Source organism: Bubalus bubalis, chromosome 21 (genome assembly GCF_019923935.1).
Source record: "Bubalus bubalis isolate 160015118507 breed Murrah chromosome 21, NDDB_SH_1, whole genome shotgun sequence".
Classification (NCBI taxonomy): domain Eukaryota; kingdom Metazoa; phylum Chordata; class Mammalia; order Artiodactyla; family Bovidae; genus Bubalus; species Bubalus bubalis.
The window spans coordinates 42217381-42243747 of record NC_059177.1 but is presented as its reverse complement, the minus strand read 5'-3'; the positions used below and the strand labels follow the sequence as shown (position 1 = coordinate 42243747).

The following is a 26367-nucleotide window of genomic DNA, read 5'->3' as shown; positions in this document are numbered from 1 at the left end:
CAACATGATAAATGTAATTAGTGCTGCTGTATATTATATATGAAAGTTGCCGAGAGTTCTCATCAGAAGAAACTTTTTTTTTTCTATTTTAAAAACGTTGTGTCTATATGAGATGATCAGTGTTCGCTAAGCTTATTGTGGTAATCATTTCATGATATATATGTCACATCATTATGCTGCACACCTTAGTGCTGAATGTCAATTATATCTCAATAAAACTGGAAGAAAAAAAAGAAATTCAAGTGGAATAGACATTTAAATTTGTAGTACAGGTTGAAAGCTAAAGATATACATTTGAAACTAACACCTAGAATTTAAAGTAGCTGTTGAAATTCTTGTCCATGGATCCCACGGGGTGTATTCTGCGGCCACTACTACCGTTTTATTTCTCTCCCTACCTTGCCCTATTTTTTACCCCCATCTTTGACCTGATTGAGACACAGAGAAGATTCTTCCCATAGGAGAAGGATTGTAGTCCCTAGAAGATGATGGTAGTAGAGAGTGGTAATAGTTGCTCATTTGTTGGCATTTGTTGGATGCTGAAACTGTGTGTGCGAGAGCAAACAGAGTTGTCCTTGCCCTCACTGCGCTTATCTGGTGTAAGATAGGGCCTAGGGAGTTTAACAGACACTAATCAAGTAATCACAAAAACAAGCATATCATTGTAGTGGCAGTATGTAAAGGGACTGAGATGCACGTTGCCAGAGTGCTTTTAATAGGAGGAGTAATGTCTTCATATGGAGGTCAAGGAAGGCTTCCCAATGCCATGATTATGAGTTGTTATGTGAAAGGTAAGTAGGAGTTAACTAGGCAAAGAGTGATCCTGGAAGACGGAACAGCATATACAATGGCCCTGTGATAGGAGACAGTATGGTACATTTTCATGTGTGATGAACCTGTGTGTCAGGAGCCCCCAGGATGAAGGGTATCATCGTGCAGGATGAAGGGTCAGATCAGATCAGATCAGTCGCTCAGTCGTGTCCGACTCTTTGCGACCCCATGAATCACAGCACGCCAGGCCTCCCTGTCCATCACCAACTCCCGGAGTTCACTCGGACTCACATCCATCGAGTCAGTGATGCCATCCAGCCATCTCATCCTCTGTCGTCCCCTTCTCCTCCTGCCCCCAATCCCTCCCAGCATCAGAGTCTTTTCCAGTGAGTCAACTCTTCGCATGAGGTGGCCAAAGTACTGGTTTCAGCTTTAGCATCCTTCCTTCCAAAGAAATCCCAGGGCTGATGTCCTTCAGAATGGACTGGTTGGATCTCCTTGAAGTCCAAGGGACTCTCAAGAGTCTTCTCCAACACCACAGTTCAAAAGCATCAATTCTTCGGTGCTCAGGCTTCTTCACAGTCCAACTCTCACATCCGTACATGACCACAGGAAAAACCATAGCCTTGACTAGACGAACCTTTGTCGGCAAAGTAATGTCTCTGCTTTTGAACATGCTATCTAGGTTGGTCCTAACTTTCCTTCCAAGGAGTAAGCATCTTTTAATTTCATGGCTGCAGTCACCATCTGCAGTGATTTTGGAGCCCCAAAAAATAAAGTCTGACACTGTTTCCACTGTTTCCCCATCTATTTCCCATGAAGTGGTGGGACCAGATGCCATGATCTTCGTTTTCTGAATGTTGAGCTTGAAGCCAACTTTTTCACTCTCCACTTTCACTTTCATCAAGAGGCTTTTGAGTTCCTCTTCACTTTCTGCCGTAAGGGTGGTGTCATCTGCATATCTGAGGTTATTGATATTTCTCCCGGCAATCTTGATTCCAGCTTGTGTTTCTTCCAGTCCAGCATTTCTCATGATGTACTCTGCATAGAAGTTAAATAAACAGGGTGACAATATACAGCCTTGATGAACTCCGTTTCCTATTTGGAACCAGTCTGTTGTTCCATGTCCAGTTCTAACTGTTGCTCCCTGACCTGCATACAGATTTCTCAAGAGGCAGGTCAGGTGGTCTGGTATTCCCATCTCTTTCAGAATTTTCCACAGTTGATTGTGATCCACACAGTCAAAGGCTTTGCAATATGAAGGTGGATAGTAATGTAGCAAACAGATCATGGCTTATAGGCCACATGGTTTGAATGGATCATAGTGGTTACAGTGTGGAGAATGGATTGAGGCCAGGGGAGTGGGTGGAGGAAAGGGACATAAAGAAAGAGTTAGGAAGACCTTGAGACTCATAGATAGGAGTCTACTGCAGAAGTCTAGGTGAAAGGTGAGGGTAGTTTAGACACAGTGGGACAGAACTAGGGCAAGTTCAACTAACCAGTGGAAGCTGAAAAGTAGGGGGGAACCAAATCCAAATCTGTGTTAAAGGCAGACCCTGATGCTAACACACAGTCAGCAGGATGGTTAAGACTTTGGACTTTGGAATAAGTTCTTCCTTATTTCATAGGTTTGAAACATGGCTTTTCTACCTACTGCCATGTGACTTTAGACAAATTCCTTTTAAACTGGGGATAATAGCATGTATATGACAGATTATTGTAAGGATTAGATCAGACTAATATATTTTGTTATAATATAATATAATTTTGTTATATAAAAATTATATAAATATAATTTTGTTATATTAATACAACTATAATATTTTGTTGTATTAATATAACAAAATACCAGGCCAGCATTCAATAATTACATTATTGTCACTTTATGAAATTTAGCAATCACCTCCAGAAAAAGATGTTAGAAGAAAAAACAGCTTTTTCAAGTGTGTTGGAAATCTTTATAGAAGAAATCCACAAATATGTAAATTTGCTGAGCATCCACTTTGTGTACTCACTTGCAAAAACAATATATGCTTGTTATTGATTGTAGTTTTGATTTCAATATATGCTTTCACAGAAAATGGAGCCCTATGTAAAGATATTGAGACAGATATGATATTTGCGATTCTAACTCTGTGATCAGTGTGATTAAAATTTTTCTCCATCTTTATTTTATGTAACATAAAAAGCAAACAAACAAAACCAAACTGTGGAAAAGAGTCTCTTTAAACACAATTATGTTCTATCGTTTTCAAAACTTAATTATTTACTTACTATTAAAGGCTTATATGAGTTAATTAATGTCCTGTGAATCACAAATCAATTATTTTACAATGAAGCATAAAATTAGTTTAAGAGATTTATACATCAGCAGGACATGGTGTATTGGCTTCTCTTCAGAAGTGGATCAAATAAAAATGTGTGATGAAAAAAAAATAGATGGCATGTTAGGTGGTGGGTAACTAATTGTGCTTTTAGCGTAAGAGCAAAAAATGTCTGATTGGAATTCTAAAAAACATGCTTTAGCATTTTTGCCTTAAACTTACAATGGCTTCAGAAACATAAAATTACTCTCCAAATGTGATTCAATTCAAGGACGTTTATTTTACACACCTAAACGAAATGATGCATGTTAGATGCCCAGCCCAGTGACTGGCATCCAGTATTTGTAGAATATTCTTTCTCTTCCTCTAAGATGCCTTCTGCAGCACATGAATGTAAATTATTTAATTGTAAACTTTACCAAAATCACATTTTATTTTATTATTATTTTGTTACCTTTTGAAATTCTATGTGTACTACATGCTCATTGTGGGTAACTTGGAAAATACAGAAAGCAACAGGAAGTTCACCTGTGATTTCACCCTAGAGAGAGGTACTTTTGATATTTAAGCATATGTCCATTTTACACATTTTTCTAGAATATTCAATTTGGAATTCATAATCTTGGCTTTTAGACAGTCTGTTCAATAAAGCACATGATGAGGAGACTTAGCTAATTAGTAGATAATTGTTACTTTTGAAGAGCAGAATAGACCCTAATTGCTAAATTGCCAATCTGAATATATATATATATTTTTTTTTTTCATTTGTTCAAAATTTTGAAAATAAGCTTTATTTTAAAAAGTAGTTTTAGATTTACAGAAAAATGCAGAGATAGTACAGAGTGTCCACATACCCTGTTTCTAGTTTCCTCTATTATTAGCACCTTACATTAGTGTGGCATATATGTTATAATTAATAAACTAATACTAATATACTATTTGTAATAAAGTTCATACTTTATTCAGGTTTCATTAGTTTTTACCTAATGTCCCTCCTCTGTCTGGAATCTTATTCAGGATATTATATTTAATTATCTATTTTTAGGCTCCCCTTGGCTGTAACCATTTCTCAGATTTTCCTTATTTTTGTTGACCTTGACAGTTTTGAGGAGTACTGGTTGTATATTTTGTAGAATGTCCTTCAACTGGGATATGTTGATGTTTTTCCTCATGATTAACCTGGAGTTAAGAGTTTTTGGTCAGAAGACCAGAAAAGTAAAGTACCATTTTCATCCATCACGCCAAGTAAATATTATGAACATGACTTTCTCATTATTGATGTTGACCTTGATTACTTAGCTGAGGTAGTGTTTGTCAGGTTTCTCCACTATAAAGTTATTCTTTTGTCCTCCTTTCCATAATGTACTTTTGGGAAGGAAGTCACTATACACAGCTCACAGTAAAGTGTGGAGTAGCTATAGAAATTATTTGAAATTCTTTTTCTTCAGAAATTTGTTCTTTCTTTCCTCTTGCTTTCTTTCTATCAATATGGACTCATGTATTTAATGTATACTTTGGGCTAATCTAATATTCCTTGATTTTGTTGCTAAAATTCTTACATCTTTGACCATTGTGAGCTCTTTCAGTTGGCTTCTATATCTCTTTGTCATGTACCCATTGTTGGAATTCTTTTTGGAGTACTTTTTTACATTCTGTTACTACAAGATGCTTCAGATTCATTTTAGAAATTTCCTACCCTGTTCTCTATCTATAATTAAAATTAAAATCAGTAGGCTCTGGGGCAGGGTTTTTTTTTTTTTTTTGGGTCTCCTTTTCTCTAGTGTATCCCCATTACCTAGAATTGTGTCCGGTGCCTAGTGGTGTTCAATAAATATTAATAGGTATTTGTTGAATGAATACATTAAAAGTGGGTAGGAATATTAGTCTATAAATTCAGATAAACAATAAAATATGGCTGTTCATTCTTCTTTTGTCCTGAAATATCTGTCTAGTTTATTATTTTCAAATTAATTTCATTAGCATTAAAGTTATATGTGCAAATAGCTTAAAGATTCAAATAGTTGTGCAAGATTTTAAACAAAAGGATAGTCTTCTAACTTATTCTGTAAGGCAACCATTTTCAGTTTCCTTAGGTGATTCTTTTGATGCTTATCTCTCTATGTTTAAATAGCATGCTTTTATTGTTGCTTCTTGGTTTATATCTTATGCATCATCTATTCACTTCCAACTATGGAGGATAAGAATCTGTCACCACATACTCTATTCTTTCTGTCTTCCCATTCTTCTTTCTATATCAGCAAGAGACTGTTAGGAACACACCTGAAATCAGCAGTTAGTCTTATTATTTGCTGCAGCAAAGGAGACCCCACATTATGCAGAACAAAGATGAGTCTCAATAGGAGGTAGGAAAGGGGTATTATAAAATTTATGGTGATTTTAGCACAGATTGGTCAGACCTCGCTTATGGAATATCAATGATTTTATTTTTTAGAAACCTTGAGACCATGCAGAATTATCCTTGCATCAGTTTATCTGTGGTCTAATCTTGTAAATAGGAGTCTGGTGTTCATTGTGGCAGTTTATTGAATATGATTGTTCAGTTTTGTATAACTCCACGAGTCAACGTAAATTTTATAAGATGTGATTTCTGACTTAATTCTTAATTTCTCTCTAACATCCTAGCTTCTGGAAAATAGAGAGTATTTCAATTCATCCCTTGATATAGTTCTATCACAACTGTGATTAAATTAATTTTCAGTGTTTAAATTTCTACAACTGTGTTAGCTGTTAAGCCCTGTATTATATATTCCTTTTACTTTTTTCACTTTGCTGTCTTACATACAGACTTGTAGTTGACAAGTGTTGTTAACAAAGCAGACTCAAAACAATTCTTACAACCTGGGCTGTAAACTTGATAAAGTCCCTGCTCTCTGTGTTTTAATTTGTTCCGCATTGTGCACGAAAGGTTGAACTGAAATGAATTTAAGCAATATTCCTGAAACTGGATGCTTTTACCTCTACCAGTGTCAAGCAGTCAGCAGTCCTGCTAAGCTCTGGTCATGGGATCAGGTTTGGACTCAGAATACATGTGTGCGTGCTCAGTTGTGTCTGACTCTTTGTGACCCCATGAATTGTAGCCTGCCAGGCTTCTCTGTCCATGGAATTTCCCAGGTAAGAATACTAGAGTGGGTTGCTATTTCCTACTCCAGGAGATCTTGACAACCCATGGATCAAACCTATATCTCCTGCATTGTAGGCAGATTCTTTTACCTCTGCACCACCTAGACTCAGGATAATAGATATCATTTCATAAGGGGTATAGAGTAGTGGCCTCACTGAGTTCTTTAATGAAATCAACCTTATTTTTATTGATTGCTAGTCTTATTCGGAGAAGGCGATGGCACCCCACTCCAGTACTCTTGCCTGGAAAATCCTATGGATGGAGGAGCCTGGTGGGCTGCAGTCCATGGGGTCGCGAAGAGTCGGACATGACTGAATGATTCCCTTTCACTTTTCACTTTCATGCATTGGAGAAGGAAATGCCAACCCACTCCAGTGTTCTTGCCTGGAGAATCCCAGGGAGCCTGGTGGGCTGCTGTCTATGGGGTCACACAGAGTAGGACACGACTGAAGTGACTTAGTAGCAGCAGCAGTCTTATTGAGTGCTAAAGTATTCCTTATAAATTCTTGATACTAGATCTTTTTCAGATATATTTATTTAGATATTTTCTTTTTTTTTGATGTGAATATTTTGTTAGTCTGTGGCTAGTAGTTTCACTTTCTTCATTATATGTTTTAAGGATGGAAGTTTTTCCTATTGTGAAGTCCAATTTATCATTTTTTATAATGAGATATTTTTGTGTTTAATTTATGACAGACACATCTGATCCAAAAAACACAAAGATTTTTTCTTATTTAAGTTTTATAGTTTAAAATTACAGTTTATGACATTTTTGAGTTTATTTTGGCATATGGTGAGAAGTGGGGATTGAAGTTCATCTTCTGTTTTTTTCTTTTCCGATACAGAGATCCAGTTCTAGCTCCATTTATAGCTACTGCTGCTGCTAAGTTGCTTCAGTCATGTCTGATGCTGTGCGACCCCATAGATGGCAGCCCACCAGGCTCCTCTGTCCCTGGGATTCTCCAGGCAAGAATACTGGAGTGGGTTGTCATCTCCTAGAAAGAACTATAATCACACTATTGAATTGTCTTGGAATCTTTGTCAAAAATCTGTTGATCAGATTTATGTGGGTCAATTTGTGGACTCTTCCACTGATCTATATGTCTATCTTTATGTCATACTACGCTCTTGATTCAATTCAGTTCAGTTCAGTCGCTCAGTTGTGTCTGACTCTTTGTGACCCCAAGAACCGCAGCACACCAGGCCTCCCTGTCCATCACCAACTCCTGGAGTCCACCTAAACCCATGTCCATTGAGTCAGTGATGCCATCCAGCCATCTCATCCTCTGTCATCTCCTTCTTCTCCTGCCCTCAGTCTTTCCCAGCATCAGGGTCTTTTCCAATCAGTCAGCTGTTCACATCAAGTGGCCAAAGTATTTCCACATCTATTTGCCATGAAGTGATGGGACCGGATGCCATGATCTTAGTTTTCTGAATGTTGAGCTTTAAGCCAACTTTTTCATTCTCCTCTTTCATTTTCATCAAGAGGCTCTTTAATTCTTCTTCACTTTCTGCCATAAGGATGGTGTCATCTGCATATCTGAGATTATTGATATTTTTCCTGGAAATCTTGATTCTAGCTTGTGTTTCCTCCAGCCCAGCATTTCTCATGATGTACTCTCCAGTTCAGTTCAGTTGCTCAGTCGTGTCCGACTCTTTGCGACCCCATGAATCGCAGCACGCCAGGCTTCCCTGTCCATCACCAACTCCCGGAGTTTACCCAGACTCACGTCCATTGATTTGGTGATGCCATCCAGCCATCTCATCCTCTGTCATCCCCTTCTCCTCCTGTCCCCAATCCCTCCCAGCATCAGAGTCTTTTCCAATGAGTCAACTCTTCGCATGAGGTGACCAAAGTACTGGAGTTGCAGCTTTAGTATCATTCCTTCCAAAGAAATCCCAGGGCTGATGTCCTTCAGAACAGACTGGTTGGATCTCCTTGCAGTCCAAGGCACTCTCAAGAGTCTTCTCCAACACCACAGTTCAAAAGCATCAATTCTTCGGCGTTCAGCCTTCTTCACAGTCCAACTCTCACATCCATACATGACCACTGGAAAAAACCATAGCCTTGACTAAACGGACCTTTGTTGGCAAAGTAATGTCTCTGCTTCTGAATATGCTGTCTAGGTTGGTCATAACTTTCCTTCCAAGGAGTAAGCGTCTTTTAATTTCATGGCTGCAGTCACCATCTGCCGTGATTTTGGAGCCCAGAAAAATAAAGTCTGACACTGTTTCCACAGTTTCCCCATCTATTTCCCATGAAGTGGTGGGACCGGATGCCATGATCTTCATTTTCTGAATGTTGAGCTTTAAGCCAACGTTTTCACTCTCCTCTTTCAACTTCATCAAGAGGCTTTTTAGTTCCTCTTCACTTTCTACCATAAGGGTGGTGTCATCTGCATATCTGAGGTTATTGATATTTCTCCTGGCAATCTTGATTCCAGCTTGTGCTTCTTCCAGCCCAGCATTTCTCATGATGTGCTCTGCATATAAGTTAAATAAGCAGGGTGACAATATACAGCCTTGACGTACTCCTTTTCCTATTTGGAACCAGTCTGTTGTTCCATGTCCAGTTCTAACTGTTGCTTCCTGATCTGTATATAGGTTTCTCAAGAGGCAGGTCAGGTGGTCTGGTATTCCCATCTCTTTCAGAATTTTCCACAGTTTATTGTGATCCACACAGTCAAAGGCTTTGGCATAGTCAATAAAGCAGAAATAGATGTTTTTCTGGAACTCTCTTGCTTTTTCCATGATCCAGCGGACATTGGCAATTTGATCTCTGGTTCCTCTGCCTTTTCTAAAACCAGCTTGAACATCAGGAAGTTCACAGTTCACATATAAGTTAAATAAGTAGAGTGACAATATACAGCCTTGATATACTCCTTTTCGTATTTGGAACTATTTTGATTACTATAGCTTTATAATAAACCTTGTAATCAGATCATTTAAATACTCCAACTTTGATTTTTGAAAAGTAGTTTTCACTATTTGAGGACCTTGGATTTCCATACAAAATTTTTAAAGACTGGTTTTTTAAGAGCAGTTTTAGGTTCACAGCAATACTAAGCAGAATTCACTGGGATTTCCCATATTCTCTATGCCTCACATATGCTAAGCCTGCCCTATTATCAATATCCCCTCCAGAGTGGGACATTTGTTACAACTGATGAACTTACACTGATGTATCATAATAACCTTGAGTCCACAGTATACCGCAGGGTTCACTCTTGGTGTTATACATTCCCTAGCTTTGGACAAATGTATGATGACATGCACTGTCATTATAGTTCCATACACAGTATTTTTTCAGTCCTAAAAATCCTCTGTGCTCCACCTATTCATATCTTCCTTCCTAAACCCCAGCTTCTGGCAAGGACTGAATTTTTAGTGTCCCCATAATTTTTTATTTTTTCTAAAATGCTAATAATTTTACAGTTTATAGCTTTTTCAGATTGGAATCATACAATATGCAGCATTTAGAAATGGAATTTTTGTCACTTAGTTATATGCATCTAATTTTCTTCTGTATTTCTTTCATGGCTTCACAGCTTATTTCTTTTTAGCATTGACTAATACTCTCTCATGTAGATACAGGGGCTTCCCAAGTGGCTCAGTGGTAAAAGAATCCACCTGCCAATGCAGGAGACAAAAGATGTGGGTTTAGTCCCTGGGTTGGAAAGATCTTCTGGAGTAGGAAATGGCAACCTGCTCCAGTATTCCTGCCTGGAAAATTCCATGGACAATGGAGCTGACAGGCTACAGTCTATAGAATTGCAAAAACTCAGACACTACTAAGCTATTGAGCCCACAATCACATCTAGATGGACCACAGTTGATTTATTCATTCACCTGCTGAAGGGCATCTTGGTTCCCCCCAGGCTTTGACAATCATGAGTAAAGCTACTGTTAACATCCATTGCAAGTTTTTTTGTGGGCATAAGTTTTCAACTCTTTTGGGTAAATACCAAAGAGTGTGAATACTCAATTGTATGGTAAGAGTATATTAAGAGTACCTGCCCTGGTGGCTAGGATGGTAAAGAATCTGCCTGCAATGCAGGAGACCCAGGTTCGATCCCTGGGTTAGGAAGATCCCTTGAAGAAGGAAATGGCAACCTGCTGCAGTATTCTTGCCTGGAGAATTCTATGAACAGAGGAGCCTGGGAGGCCACAGTCCAAGGGGTCTCAAAGAGGCAGACACAATTGAGCGACCAACACACACACATGGTAAGAGTATATTTAGTTTGTGAGACATCACCAAACTACCTTCCAAAGTGACTGTACCATTTGCATTCCTACCAGCAATGGGTAAGAGTTCCTGTTGTGCCACTTCCTCTCTTTTAATTTTTAAAAAGTTTTTAAAATTTAAAAATTAAAAAAAATTTTTTTTTTAATTTTTTAAAATTTAAATTTTTAAAAAAAATTTAAAAATTTAAAAATTTAAAAATTTTTAAAAAGTTGATATGATTTCTTCCATCAATGTTTGGTAGATATCACCAGTGAGGCCATCTTGGCCTGGTGATTTCTGTCTTAAAAAGTTATTAATTTTTGATTAAATATCTTTAATAAATATAGGCCTATTCACATTGTCTATTTATTCTTATTTGAGTTTTGGTCTTCAAGGAATTGATCCATTTCATCTAGGTTGTCAGATCTGTGAGAATACAGTTAGCTGTTCAGAATATTCCTTTATTATCCATTAATGTCCATGGGTTTTGTAGTGACATTGATAATTTGTATAGCTCATTTCTGACATTGGTAATTTGTGTCCTCTTTGTCTGGAAGCTTATCAATTTTGCTGATCTTTTCAAAAAAGCAGGTTTTAAAAAATTTATTTATTTACTTTTTGATTTATTTTTTAGGCTGCCATGGATCTTTGCCGCGTGTGGACTGTGTTTAGCTGTGGTGAGTGGGGACTACTCTCTGGTGGCAGTGTGCTGGCTTCTCACTGCAGTGGCTTCCCTTGTTGGGATGCACAAGCTCTAGGGCACTCAGGCCTCAGTAGCTGTGGCACGTGGGCTCAGGAGTTGCAGTCCCCGGGCTCTAGAGCACAGGCTCAGTGATTGTGGCACATGGACTTCGTTGCTCCACAACATGTGGGATCATCCTAGACCAGGATCAAAGCCATGTCTCCTTCACTGGCAGGTGGATTCTTTACCACTGAGCCACCAGAGAAGCCCCAAGAAACAGGTTTTGATTTCATAGCTCTTTATCTATTGATTTCCTGTTTTCAGTTAAATCTATTTCTACTCTATTAGCATTTCTTTTCTCCTGCTTGATTTAGTGTAGTCTTCTTTTTTTAGAGGTTTCTAATGTGGAAACTGAGATTATTAATTTACACTTTTATTCTGTTCTATTATGTAGATTCATATAAATATCCTTCTAAGTACTGCTTTCACTGTATCCCACAAACTGTAATGAGTTGTGTTTTCATTTTCATTTAGTTAAAAAATAGTTTTAAGTTTTTCTTAAGATTTCTTCTTTGACCCATGTGTTTATTTAAAAGTGTGTTAGTTTATCTCCATATATTTTTGAATTTTCAGTTAGGGAAGAATTGGTAGCTTATTAACATTGAGTCTCTTAACCCATGAATGTGCTCTCTCTCCATTTACTCAAACATTTTGTAATTTCCTCCAGCAGTGTTTGTAGTTTTCTATGTGTAGGCCTTGCACATATTTTGTTAATTTTACCACTACATGTTTTATATTTTTTTGTTGCTTTGATTATTAGTGTCACTTCTTCTAAATTTTACTTTCCAACCATGTATTATTATTCTGACCCACCCTCTTTACTAAGTATAGGAAAACTCATTTCACCTAAATATGAGTACCAAAAAAGGGATTACAGTTATTAGAAGGAAAAAACCTCTAGTAAAGTGAGCAGAATAATGTTCCTATATATAAGTGAAGTCGCTCAGTCGTGTCCAACTCTTTGCGACCCCATGGACTGTGTAGCCTACCAGGCTCCTCTGTCCATGGGATTTTCCAGGCAATACTACTGGAGTGGATTGCCATTTCCTTCTCCAGTGGATCTTCCCCACCCAGGGATGGAACCCAGGTCTCCCGCATTGTAGACAGACACTTTACCGTCTGAGCCACCAGGGAAGTCCGGCCTACCCCCATATATAAGAAGACAGTATTTGGGACATATTTATACTAAACATGGCAACTATAAACACACTATTAATTACATTGTGTTGCAATATTAAGCAAATCACTTAAGTGAGTTGTGTCCTGGAACACAGCTCTGAGGCCTCTGAAGGTGGCAGCACGTAGATAGGAGAAAGCAGTTAGAAGCATAAGAATTTGAAAAAAAGAAAAATGATCTCTATTTTCAGATGATATTCTTAGTTATCCAAAAAGCCCTAAGCATCAGTGGAAAGCTAATACTAGGAATAAAATGACTGAGTAAAGTAGTAGATTATAAATCAACATTCAAAACAATAGCTTTATTATATAGAGAAAGAAATTGTGTAGGAGATGTAATGGAAAAGAAGAGGGATGGTACAGGGAGGGAGGAGGGAGGAGGGAGGAGGGTTCAGGATGGGGAACATGTGTATACCTGTGGCGGATTCATGTTGATATATGGCAAAACAAATACAATATTGTAAAATTAAAAAATAAAATAAAAAAAAAGAAAAAAAAGACTCACTTTATTATACCCAAATTAAAATAAATAAGAACAAATTTAAAAAGAAACATCCAAAACATATAATGAAGAAATGGAGAAGGGAATGGCCATCCATTCCAGTGTTCTTTCCTGGAGAATTCCATGGACAGAGGAGCCTGGTGGGCTACAGTCCATGGGGTCACAAAGAGTCGGACACAACTGAGCAACTAACACACGTAATGAAGAAAACTATAAAATGGTCTCAGTTCAGTTCAGTCGCTCAGTTGTGTCTGACTCTTTGTGGCCCCATGAATCACAGCACGCCAGGCCTCCCTGTCCATCACTAACTCCCGGAGTTCACTCAGACTCATATCCATTGAGTCAGTGATGCCATCCAGTCATCTCATCCTCTGTCATCCCCTTCTCCTCCTGCCCCCAATCCCTCCCAGCATCAGAGTCTTTTCCAATGAGACAACTCTTCACATGAGGTTGCCAAAGTACTGGAGTTTCAACTTTAGCATCATTCCTTCCAAAGAAATCCCAGGGCTGATCTCCTTCGGAATGGACTGGTTGGATCTCCTTGCAGTCCAAGGCACTCTCAAGAGTCTTCTCCAACACCACAGTTCAACAGCATCAATTCTTTGGCGCTCAGCCTTCTTCACAGTCCAACTCTCACATCCATACATGACCACTGGAAAAACCATAGCCTTGACTAGACGAACCTTTGTTGGCAAAGTAATGTCTCTGCTTTTGAATATGCTGTCTAGGTTAGTCATAACTTTCCTTCCAAGGAGTAAGCATCTTTTAATTTCATGGCTGCAGTCACCATCTGCAGTGATTTTGGAGCCCAGAAGAATAAAGTCTGACACTGTTTCCACAGTTTCCCCATCTATTTCCCATGAAGTGATGGGACCGGATGCCATGATCTTAGTTTTCTGAATGTTGAGTTTTAAGCCAACGTTTTCATTCTCCTCTTTCACCATCATCAAGAGGCTTTTGAGTTCCTCTTCACTTTCTGCCATAAGGGTGGTGTCATCTGCATGCAAAAATTATTTGAACATATGGAATGTCATATTGTAAACTTGAATGGATGGAGGAAACATCATATAGAGGTCAATTTTCCCTAAGTTAATTTATAAGTTTAACAAAGCCCCCCTCCAATGACTATCAGATTATTTTTCTTGGAAATAGAAAAATGGATTATAAATTTAATTTAACATAATCATATAATATATATAGGAAGTCACTGGAAAAGTAGAGCAATGGGAGTGGGATAGACCAACTACATATTAAAAAAAAAAACTTATCTAAAACAGAGTGATCATGATGTCTGAACAGATGGCCAGACTAATGGAACAAGATGGAAAACCCATGGACTTCATTGTGAATGGCATCACTATATGTTATTATGTACACTATAAAAGCAGCATACCAAATCTATGGGAAATTATGAACTTTTAATAAGTGGTATTGGAATAAACTAAACAGCCATAGTGACATATATAAAATTGGATATATTCCTCATAATGAATATTAGGAGAGATTTCAAATACATGAGAGATTTAAATGGTAAAAAAAAAAAAAATCATATGAGTAGTAGGAGCAAACATGAGTGGAAAGTTCATGAAATCCAGAAGGGAAAAGAGTGGTTAGCATGGTAAAAAGAAAGAACTTAGCATGGCAAAAACAAACAAAAGAAATATTTTTACCAAACATAGAAACACAAAAGAAAAATTGAAAAAAAATTGCAATTTTTATCACAGACCAAGTATAAAGAACCTCTAAAGTGGAGAAGAAAAAAGTCAACCACTCTGTAGAAAAAAAGGGCTAGCAAATTAAATAGCTCATGAAATTGTTCTTAACAGTAAAACAATGCTCTACTTCATTTATAATAAGAGAAATGCAAATTAACATACTGTGAAAACTAATTTTTACCTATCATATTGGCAAAAATTCAAAAGTTTGATAACGTACGTTATTGGTGACACTATGGGAAAAATGGATATTCTTATATATTGCTGATAGGAATCAAAATAATACAATAATTTGGAGGGGAATTTGTCAACATCTAGCAAAATTACAGTGGCCCAGATGGCAAAGAACCTGCCTGCAATGTGGGAGACCTAGGTTCGATCCCTGGGTCTGGATGATCCCCTGGAGAAGGGAATGGAAACCCACTCCAGTATTCTTGCCTGGAGAATCCCCATGGACAGAGGAGCCTGGCGGGCTACGGTCCATGGGTTCGCAAATCGTCAGACATGACTGAGTGACTATGCACACACAGCAAAATTATATGTACATAACCTTTGAGCTAGTGCTCTAATTTCTAGAGCTCTAGAAGGTACAGTAGCAAAATGCAGTAAAGTAGCAAAAATGCAAAGAACCCAAGTGAAAAGCTCTTCATTTCAGCATTATTTGTGATAGCACAAGTCTGGAAATTTCTAAACTTTTCCCTGTTCATCAACAGGACACTGTGGATGCTGCACAGTAAATTATCATGCAGCCGTAGAAAACAATGAGGAATATCTTCTATAGAGGATCTCTAGTATATGTAGTATCATGGAAAAGAAAATGAGGTGGAGAAAGTGTGCATTTATGTTACTGTATTTTTAAGGGGAGAAAGTAGAGAATATGCACGTATTTGACTGTGTGTGTGTGTGTGTGTGTCTTAGTCACTCAGTTGTGTCCATCTATTTGCAACCCCAAGGACTGTAGCCCACCAGGATCCTCTGTCCATGGGATTCTCCAAGCAAGAATACTGGATTGGGTAGCCATTCTCTTCTCCAGGGGATCTTCTTAACCTAGAGATGGAACCTGGATCTCCTATAGTACAAGTGGATTCTTTGCCATCTGAGCAACCAGGGATGTGTATATATTTAATGGAAAGTTAAATAAGCAGACAAAAATACTTATTATTCTTTGGGAAAGAACATGGTATGAAGGAGACAGAAGCTACATTTCTGTGAGCATAATTTGATTTATAGATTTGACTTTGTAACAATGTAAGTATTTTATATCATTATAAACAAAACAAAATTAAAAATAATACTAAAAATAAAAACAACATAAAATAAATTAATCTAAATGTATGAAATTGGTGAAAGTGTTAGTCACTCAGTCGTGTCTGACTCTTTGTTACCCCATGGACTGTCCCATGGAGTTTCCCAGGCAAGAATACTGGAGTGGGTTGCCATTTCCTCTGCCAGGGGATCTTCCTGATCAGGGATAGAACCCAGATCTCCTGCATTGCAGGCAGATTCTTTACCATTTGAGACTGGTAGCACAATCACAAAGAAGGGTGTTATGTCTATTAAATTTGTATTATAGTTAACTAAACCAAAGTTGACTGTATATTTCCAGTGTATTATATACAAAGGAACAAAGGAATAAACAAAAAAGACAAAATAATATTAAACTGGTTTTGGTAATCATAGTTGATGGTAATGCAGGTGCTATTTTGAGACTGGTGAGTATGTGTTGTGGGATAAAATATAATAACTGGATATTGACAGCTGGAATATTTTACATAGGAGAAAGAAAATACAGATACTAAGATGAAGTTCCAAAGAATAGCCTTAATAGAGATAAGAAAGCCTTCCTCAGTGATCAATGCAAAGAAACAGAGGAAAACAACAGAATGGGAAAGACTAGAGATCTCTTCAAGAAAATGAGAGATACCAAGGGAACATTTCATGCAAAGATGGGCTCGATAAAGGACAGAAATGGTATGGACCTAACAGAAGCATAAGATATTAAGAAGAGGTGGCAAGAATACCCAAAAGAACTGTACAAAAAAGATCTTCACGACCCAGATAATCACGATGGTGTGATCACTGACTTAGGGCCAGACATCCTGGAATGTGAAGTCAAGTGGGCCTTAGAAAGCATCACTACGAACAAAGCTAGTGGAGGTGATGGAATTCCAGTTGAGCTATTTCAAATCCTGAAAGATGATGCTGTGAAAGTGCTGCACTCAATATGCCAGCAAATGTGGAAAACTCAGCAGTGGCCACAGGACTGGAAAAGGTCAGTCTTTATTCCAATCCCAAAGAAAGGCAATGCCAAAGAATGCTCAAACTACCGCACAATTGCACTCATCTCAATTGCACTCATTACTTTACACTAGTAAAGTAATGCTCAAAATTCTCCAAGCCAGGCTTCAGCAATACATGAACCGTGAACTTCCACATGTTCAAGCTGGTTTTAGAAAAGGCAGAGGAACCAGAGATCAAATTGCCAACATCCTCTGAATCATGGCAAAAGCAAGAGAGTTCCACAAAAACATCTATCCCTGCTTTATTGACTATGCCAAAGCCTTTGATTGTGGGGATCACAATAAACTGTGGAAAATTCTTCAAGAGATGGGAATACCAGACCACCTGACCTGCCTCTTGAGAAACCTATATGCAGGTCAGGAAGCCACAGTTAGAACTGGACATGGAACAACAGACTGGTTCCAAATAGGAAAAGGAGTACGTCAAGGCTATATACTGTCACCCTGCTTATTTAACTTCTATGCAGAGTACATCATGAGAAATGCTGGGCTGGAAGAAGCACAATCTGGAATCAAGATTTCCGGGAGAAATATCAATAACCTCAGATATGCAGATGATACCACCCTTATGGCAGAAAGTGAAGAGGAACTCAAAAGCCTCTTGATGATGGTGAAAGAGGAGAGTGAAAAAGTTGGCTTAAAGCTCAACATTCAGAAAATGAAGATCATGGCATCTGGTCCCATCACTTCATGGGAAATAGATGGGGAAATAGTGGAAAGAGTGTCAGACTTTATTTTTCTGGGCTCCAAAATCACTGCAGATGGTGACTTCAGCCATGAAATTAAAAGACGCTTACTCCTTGGAAGAAAAGTTATGACCAACCTAGATAGCATATTCAAAAGCAGAGACATTACTTTGCCAACAAAGGTCTGTGTAGTCAAGGCTATGGTTTTTCCAGTGGTCATGTATGGATGTGAGAGTTGGACTGTGAAGAACGCTGAGCATTGAAGAATTGATGCTTTTGAACTGTGGTGTCGGAGAAGACTTTTGAGAGTGCCTTGGACTGCAAGGAGATCCAACCAGTCCATTCTGAAGGAGATCAGCCCTGGGATTTCTTTGGAAGGAAGGATGCTAAAGCTGAAACTCCAGTACTTTGGCCACCTCATGCAAAGAGTTGTCTCATTGGAAAAGACTCTGATGCTGGGAGGGATTGGGGGCAGGAGGAGAAGGGGACGACAGAGGATGAGATGGCTAGATGGCATCACCGACTCGATGGACGTGAGTCTGAGTGAACTCTGGGAGTTGGTGATGGACAGGAAGGCCTGGCGTGCTGTGATTCATGGGGTCACAAAGAGTCGGACACGACTGAGCGACTGAACTGAAAGATGAAGTATCTTACAAAATTAATAAAAGTTACACTTACTTATGAAGTATCTTGATGAAGTTAAAAAAAAGTCCTGTAGTTCTGGATTTGAATTGGAAATATCAGTGAAAACACATGCTTTATTATATCATTAAAAAAAAAAAACAGTTTCCTAGCCTTTTCCACTAAAGTCGTTTGCAAAACAATGATGATCTTCATTGGTTCTTGACATCCTATATCAAGAATCAACTAGGTGTTACACACCTCCTACTGAAAGTAAATTATGTCACTTATGAGATACCTTTGCCAAGAAATTAAAAAAATCTCTAGATTTAGTGTCCAATTCACAGGAAATCCTAGAAGGAGAGGAACATGCTGAATTATACCTTGGGGATGTAATCAGCAAAATCATACTGTGGAATAATCCACAGGGGAATAGACAACACTTCTTGAGCAAATAAATTGAAAAGAAAGAGATAAGAGAAGGCACATAACCAATTACAACATATTGACCTTATTTGGATTCTGATTGTAGCATAAGAACATAAAGAAAGTGGTGAGGAAAAGAGGGACAGAAAGAAAAAGACACAGACATGCAGAAATTTGACACTTCTAGAGATTTGAACATTGTATTTTTAATAATATTAAGGAATTATTATAGACTAGAAGCAAGATACCCTAATAACAGTAAACACATCAAATGCCATGTTTTCTAAATATCATCCTCTACTCAACAAATGGCTGATTCCAGGTCTGGTTCGGGGAAAGGACAAAATGTCTAGTGCTGAAAAGCGAGAAAGTATTCAAAGACTAATGGTGATATTTCAAAAAGAAACAGAAGCTTATAGAAAAGTTCTTACACTGTCAGAAGTTGGAATGCTTTGGGCATCAAAAATGAAAGATGTAAGTAATGGCTTACACATTAAATGCAGGAGATTTCTGAGTCCATGATGTACTTGCTGTTGTGTCAGTCACTCAGTTATGTCTGACTCTTTATGACCTAATGGGCTGTAGCCCACCAGGCTCCTCTGTCCATGGGATTCTGCAGGCAAGAATACTGGAGTCGGTTGCCATTGCCATCTCCAGGGGATCTTCCCAAACTAGAGATCGAACTAGCATTTCCTGCATTGGCACGCAGGTTCTTTAGCACTGAGCCACCTGGGAAACATGATGTACTTAAAAAAAGATAAATATAGAGAAAGGGAAAATGGAGAGAAACTCCTTTTTTGGAGTGTGGGGAGGGAATACAAACTAATAAAAGTAGAATAGGAGATTCTTCTTTTGAAACTGTGTAATACTTGAGTTAGGCAAAGATCATTAATAAATGCTATAACTATTGGATCAAAGGTTGCTGGGGAATGGAATATTCATGTGATAGTGTGGTATCTTCTCACAGATTAACTTCTTATCACAAAAAGGAAAAAGCATGCCTTTAGCAAGTGATCAAATTTATTATTACTAGTACAAGTACTGCTACCAGTGACAATAATATCATGACTTGATATCAAGCAATAAGAAGTGCATATCATTTATGCACTTAGTGTTCTTGGGGGAAAAAGTTTGAATTTGAATCTAGTACTGAGAAAATAATCTGACATCTCCGTATATGAGATAGGCATTAGGACAACTGTTGTGGACTCTTCATTAAAAAAAAGAAAAAAGAAAAAAGAATGTCATAGGAAAAAAAAAGGAAATAAAAAAAGCTGCTCTAAATTAAGAGATTAAAGAGACATTACAAGCAAATGCATTGTGTAAAACTTGACTTGGCTTTTGGATGTGACAAAAAGAACTATAGAAAACATTTAAGAAGCTTCTGGAATATTTAAATAAGGACAGTATATTAGATGATATTATTGATTATTATCAATATGATATTAGTGCTTTGTTCATGTAGGAGAATGTCTGTACTCTTAGGAATGCTGGCTGGAGTATCTAGGGGTGAAGTGTTTCAGTTTCAAATGGTTCATAAAACATGCACATATGTATGAATATATGTGTCAGTTCAGTTGGGTCACTCAGTTGCTGACTGTTTGTGATCCCATGGACTGAAGCACTCCGTATATGTATCAGATCAGATCAGTCGCTCAGTCGTGTCCGACTCTTTGCGACCCCATGAATCACAGCACGCCAGGCCTCCCTGTCCATCACCAACTCCCGGAGTTCACTGAGACTCACGTCCGTCGAGTCAGCGATGCCATCCAGCCATCTCATCCTCTGTCGTCCCCTTCTCCTCCTGCCCCCAATCCCTCCCAGCATCAGAGTCTTTTCCAATGAGACAACTCTTCGCATGAGGTGGCCAAAGTACTGGAGTTTCAGCTTTAGCATCATTCCTTTCAAAGAAATCCCAGGGCTGATCTCCTTCAGAATGGACTGGTTGGATCTCCTTGCAGTCCAAGGGACTCTCAGGAGTCTTCTCCAACACCACAGTTCAAAAGCATCAATTCTTCGGTGCTCAGCGTTCTTCACAGTCCAACTCTCACATCCATACATGACCACAGGAAAAACCATAGCCTTGACTAGACAGACCTTTGTTGGCAAAGTAATGTCTCTGCTTTTGAATATGCTATCTAGGTTGGTCATAACTTTTCTTCCAAGGAATAAGCGTCTTTTAATTTCATGGCTGCAGTCACCATCTGTAGTGATTTTGGAGCCCAGAAAAATAAAGTCTGACACTGTTTCCACTGTTTCTCCATCTATTTCCCATGAAGTGATGGGACCGGATGCCATAATCTTCGTTTTCTGAATGTTGAGCTTTAAGCCAACTTTTTCACTCTCCACTTTCACTTTCATCAAGAGGCTTTTGAGTTCCTCTTCACTTTCTGCCATAAGGGTGGTGTCATCTGCATATCTGAGGTTATTGATATTTCTCCCGGCAATCTTGATTCCAGCTTGTGTTTCTTCCAGTTCAGCGTTTCTCATGGTGTACTCTGCATATAAGTTAAATAAACAGGGTGACAATATACAGCCTTGACGAACTCCTTTTCCTATTTGGAACCAGTCTGTTGTTCCATGTCCAGTTCTAACTGTTGCTTCCTGACCTGCATAGATTTCTCAAGAGGCAGATCAGGTGGTCTGGTATTCCCATCTCTTTCAGAATTTTCCACAGTTTCAGAATTATTCCACAGTTGACTGTGTGATCCACACAGTCAAAGGCTTTGGCATAGTCAATAAAGCAGAAATAGATGTTTTTCTGGAACTCGCTTGCTTTTTCTATGATCCAGTGGATGCTGGCAATTTGATCTCTGGTTCCTCTGCCTTTTCGAAAACCAGCTTGAACATCAGGAAGTTCACGTTTCCCATATTGCTGAAGCCTGGCTTGGAGAATTTTGAGCATTACTTTACTAGCGTGTGAGATGAATGCAATTGTGCGGTAGTTTTGAGCATTCTGTGGCATTGCCTTTCTTTGGGATTGGAATGAAAACTGACCTTTTCCAGTCCTGTGGCCACTGCTGAGTTTTCCAAATTTGCTGGCATATTGAGTGCAGCACTTTCACGGCATCATCTTTCAGTATTTGTATGGAGATATATAAAAAATGTGGCAAAATAGTAAAGCTGGTGAAACTTGGTGAAAGTATAGAGGTGTTTATAGTTCTGTGGATGTATTTTTTCCTATAGATTTGAACACTTTTCTAATAAAAATTTGGAAAAAATGAAAACCAAAAATAATAGTTTGTGTGTATTAAGAATTTAATGTTTACTTAAATTTGTATGAATAATTTAAAAAAATCTTGTAAAGTAGGACTAATTCTTTCTCTTTAGGCAAGATATAGTCAATTGGAATTTTGGATCTATCTTGCATAAATCCTACCATAATTATAAGAATGTCCATTTTCAGTTATTGTAAAACTAAGTAAAGTCATTTCTAAAACAATGAGGTAAAATTACACTAAATGTATTTTGTTCCTTTAATATTTTACATTTCTTTCCCACAATTCGCTTTTATTTGAATCTTTCCAAGGCATTCAGACTAGTTTTTTATAAAAGAAACAACTCTTTCTTCTCACATTTACATTTCATTAGTCTACATGATATGTAATTAAATATAATTAAAACAACAGGTACAACAAATATTAGCAAGTCTGAGGACAAATACATTTAATGCTTGGTTTAATATACAATTCAACTAGTGAGATCTGAAAAAGTACATGGATGTCTAAAAATACTATACCAGATGTAAGCATTTAATACACTGTAATATTAGCTGAGATATTTCACAATAACACTGTGAATAGCTGGTTAATTCAACAGATTGCTTCAGTGGTAATTGGTTAGAGAGGGTGCAGCATAGTTAGATACTCCCCAAACCTATGTTGCAAACAGGAGTCAATATTGTTCATACACAGTTAAGTTCTGTTTATATTCATCCTCTGGTCAGATTAGTTTATGAGTAATCTCTTCTGTCTAAATTACTGTCAAGGCCCTTCCCATAATTGAGCTAAATAAAATGGCTTTAGAGTTTGTGACGGTCACAAATGGGCACTTTATGTCACTTTTCTTTCCTTTTATTCTGTAGCGCTCCACCCACAATAAATTGAAGTTGCTCACTTAGGAATTACTTAGCTTCAGTATCGCAGAGAGCGTTGCATAGACTCTTAGAGCTGTTAGTTTTAGTAGTTTCATTGGTTGTTTCTGAGGCAACTCCAACGAATTTCTGACTCTGTTAAAGCAGTATTGTAAGTTTTATAGCTGCCACATCAGAATCCTCTCAGAGCTGGGGCTCACTGTGAGAGGACTGTTGCTTTTCCTATTTGACCTTTCCTTCTAAGACAAGTTTTCCCTGCTCTTTGAGCCCGGAGAATGCTGTCCTGAGGAAGACCCTTTCCTGCCAGAGGCACTCCAGACAGCAGGGCTTAGGTTTCTGTCTCTGTTCACTGAACTCGCTGTTCTGCTCTCTGAGGAGACAAGGCTGAGAAACTGTTGAGGGAGGCTTTCAGCAGATTTGTTAAGAGCCAGCATTTCTCTTCTCTAGAGCATATTGTGCGTAAATGCTACTCTTCCCCTGAGGGCACCTTTCAGGTTCTGGCTTTTTCGGGCAAAGCAACAGACCTTAATTATTTCACTTTCAATCAATTCTGAAGCCTCAAAGACCAAAATTGTCTCTTCAGATCCACTCAGACACCAAAGAGAGGTGTAGGAAAGAAATTGCTGCACATCTATCAGCAGCTGTAAAACTCAAATCCATCTCTGGCTTTCATTTTCTATGTGGTGGTCAGGAATTGAAGCTAACTCTCAAATTAGCAAAAATAAAATGTTTCAGGAAATACCTTGGAGAATACATGAGATTTTGCATGGGAAAAGCTCCTATAGTCACTATGGCAGGCTTTACTACTTACTATTCATTAACCTGCAAGCCAAGCGAAACAGCCAAAAAAAAAAAAAAAAAAAGAAAAAAGTTGAATGCATATACTCTTTCCCCGGTGGCTCAGTGGTAAAGAATCCGCCTGCAGTGTGGGAAACATGGGTTCAATCCCTGGGTCAGAAAGATTCCCTGGAGGAGGAAATGGCAACCCCTTCCAGTATTCTTGCCTGGAAAATCCCACAGACAGAGGAGCCTGGCAGGCTACAGTCCTATAGTCCGTGGGGTCACAGAGTCGGACACGACTTAGTGACTAAACAAGAACACCACCACCAACAACAAATTCAATGTCCAGTTCACTTCTTATACATGGGAGAATTATACTGTCTCTACCCTTAAAGTCAGATGTGATCATCAGACTTCCCTTTGGCCAGTGAAATGTGGATGCATTTAATTTCCAAAGCTTGAATCTCTACCTCTCTGACTATTGACAAACATAGTTTTCATGTAGTCTTTGAAGATTAACTATCCATATTCTGAATCTGATCACTTGTTCCTTTTGGAAACTAACTGAATTTGTTATCTGTTTTATACATATACCTCAATTTACTTTTTAGGGGGAAAAAAACAGGAATAAATGGATTTTTAAAAAATGCTTATGCCTTAAGGAAGTCCTAGTGAATTCTTTTGTGTAATCAAATATGTAAATATGCATATTACAACATTTTCACACATTGACTTTGTGTAAAGGAGAGCATATCAGATAATCTTCCGTCCTTAGCTGTTGTGTAGCTGTGCTTACTCATCAAACAAATGCTTCTTGAGCACCTGTCACATTAAGAGTCCTGTGGCAAGTCCTGGGTGTACATGTTTAGATGTCGCTATAGCTGTGCCTAAATACTGTGTGTGATTTGCTGCTCTGGACTCGGTCGGTGCCCCCTTCCTCAGTTGATTTGTTGAAACCCTAATCTCCAGTGTGGCTGTATTTGGAGCTAAGGATTTTAGGTAAATTGAGGTCGTAAGGATAAGGTCCTAATGAGACAGTATTGGTGGCTAAAAATAAGAGAACTTTCTCTACCTCACTCCACATGCACATACTAAGAAAAGTTAATACGAGCACATAGCGAGAAGGCAGTAATACGAAGAAGCGATAGCTTTAGCTTAGCCCCCAAGATGATAGCTTACACCTTGTCTTGGGATCCCGGGCGAGATGATAGGTGAAAGATGATAGATAAAGCTTATGGTGTTTGGTGAATGCTGGATTTGTGGTCTCCACAGAAGATTTAACTCTTGGACCAAAGACAATCTCAGTCACTTATAGCTTTGTGTACTAGAAATTTTATTAAAGTGATAGTAACAGAAAAAGAAAAGCTTCTGACATAGACATCAGAAGGGGGTAGAAAGATTACCAGCCTTGCTAGTTTAAGTAGAGCATTATATACTTTTGTTAGCTGCTGAGAATAGAAAAAAATGCCTCAAGGATGTGAACATTTTTCCCAGGCCCTATCCGTAACATAACCTTGTGATGACATCAGCACAAGAGTAGCCAGAAGGAACAGGTTAACCCAGAGCTCAAGGCTGTGGAAGAAACCAGAGCTCAAGGCTGTGGAAGTTTTACCCAGACCTTCTCCCATAACATACATTCTGAGCTTAAAAAAGCATGTTCTTGAGCAAGAGATACTGCTGCCCATGAGGTCTACGTGTCTAAGATAAAAGAATGAAAAAGGAAGAATGTTCATCTCCTCCTTAAAGGGCCTTGGTCTCCCTAGCAACATGCCTAAGTTAACTCTCAGAAGTCTGTGAGCTTGGAAGAGGGTGTTCATCAGAAACCAACCATGCTTATCTTCTCCCTATGATCTTCTAGCTTCCAGAACTGTGAAAAAATAAATTTCTATTGTTTAAGTCAGCTAACTTATGGTTCTTGTCATGGCAGCCTGAGCTGACTAATGCATTTGTCAAATCCAGGGATTTAATAACTAGAGCACCTGTGAATCTTATAAGGAATTAAGGGAAACAAAATAATATAGAACTATAATTTGTATGAATAGCTGTAAACTTATGAAATTTATAATCCTAAGAAGTATTAAAGGGAAATAAGATTATAACAAATCTAAAGAACAGACAAATTCATGAACATCTGATTCACACTAGTATATTAAGGGAAATCAGAATTCTAACCTTCTAAAAATAAAATGGGGAAGAATTTAAAAAAATGTAGCAATGTAATCAATTCATTTTTTTTCTTGAAAAGGTATTTTGAAGTGTCCTTAGACAATAATATCTCTACTATAGTTCAAAACTACCTGAGTCAGAATCACATTGGTGTGCTGTTAGATGGATAGTTCTCAGGACAGTATCACAGCATATTCAATTTCTCTGAGGGAATTTTCATTTTAAACAAGTTCTCTCAGTGATCCTTAGACACACTAAAGTCTGAGATCTCCTATTTTAGGCATTGTGGGGCTGCATAAAAATGTTAGTCTTTGTCCCTGCAATGAGTCATCTACTGATGCGTGAAGTAAAGGCAGACCAAGACGGAAAGTGATCAAGTGTTCTAACGTATGATATAGAATATAGGAGTAGTATTTTTAGCTGAAGAGATCAATAGGGAATAGAAAGTAGCTACTAGTAATCTGTTCTCAGAGCTCTGGGACCTGAGAAAGAAAGGGACAGTGGACTAGAGCAGTCAGGCAGGCCTCAGTGGCACGTGCCACCACTTGAAGAGTAAAAATGCTCTCTCTCTTCAACACTTCTTAGAAAAAGGCAAAAAAAGAATAAAATCAAGTTTTTCTTTCACGAGGACAGAGAGTGCAGAGAGGCTATAGGCGTGGATGAAAAATTTTTGGAGGACAGAAAGAAATGAGGAGGTA

General features: G+C 38.2%; 1 long non-coding RNA gene across 1 annotated transcript in view; it reads left to right on the top strand.

Annotated features, from left to right (window-relative positions):
* LOC102410187 overlaps positions 1-26367 on the top strand; it is a 113615-nt gene that overhangs the window by 64596 nt on the left and 22652 nt on the right. The window contains exon 2 of the long non-coding RNA XR_327940.4: positions 11097-11139. This is a non-coding gene — a long non-coding RNA (uncharacterized LOC102410187). The remainder of the gene's footprint in view (positions 1-11096; positions 11140-26367) is intronic.